Source organism: Bison bison, unplaced genomic scaffold (genome assembly GCF_000754665.1).
Source record: "Bison bison bison isolate TAMUID 2011002044 unplaced genomic scaffold, Bison_UMD1.0 scf7180017864518, whole genome shotgun sequence".
NCBI classification, from domain to species: Eukaryota; Metazoa; Chordata; class Mammalia; order Artiodactyla; family Bovidae; genus Bison; species Bison bison.
The window spans coordinates 8,163,042-8,163,521 of record NW_011495071.1 but is presented as its reverse complement, the minus strand read 5'-3'; the positions used below and the strand labels follow the sequence as shown (position 1 = coordinate 8,163,521).

The window sequence follows — 480 nt, the reverse complement described above, 5'->3', positions numbered from 1 at the left end:
GCCCCCTGGCCCCCGCCCCGCGCTCTCCCCGGGGTTCTCCCTGCTGCACCCGTCCCGGCCGGTCCCCTTTCCAGTCCCCACACCCGGGTGCGTGCCGGCGCCTCCGGACCACTGGTTCCGCGCGTTCCTGGATGAAGGCGCGCCCCGGAGGGGCTCGGACGCGGCCCCCTTGGACCTGCAGCAGCTTCCCTGGCCCGCGAGAGATGTCAGGTCAGCTCTCTCGTCCCCGAATCGCTAGCGGGTCCTTGGTCAGGAATAAGCAGATCCTCCTCGGGTCCCAAGCCCTTGACTTCCACTTTGGGGGGAGACTCTTACCACCCACCATTCCCGGATCATTTCTCCTTAGCTGTGGAAAGGCAGTTCTCCTTTCTCTTTGAAGGGATCCATATTTCCCTTTCAACTTCCCTCCATTTCAGCCCCCGCAGGCTCCCCGTCGGTGGAAAAACACTGCCCTCCATTTTCTCCTGAGGAAGGCTCCTC

General features: G+C 64.0%; 1 protein-coding gene and 1 pseudogene across 1 annotated transcript in view; one reads left to right on the top strand and one right to left on the bottom strand.

The window, feature by feature from the left end:
- Positions 1-325, bottom strand: part of LOC104981502 — a 26,482-nt pseudogene extending 26,157 nt beyond the window's left edge.
- DDX6 (DEAD (Asp-Glu-Ala-Asp) box helicase 6) overlaps positions 25-480 on the top strand; it is a 29,312-nt gene continuing 28,856 nt past the window's right edge. The window contains exon 1 of the mRNA XM_010830431.1: positions 25-210. The gene's annotated coding sequence lies outside the window, so the exon portion shown is untranslated. The remainder of the gene's footprint in view (positions 211-480) is intronic.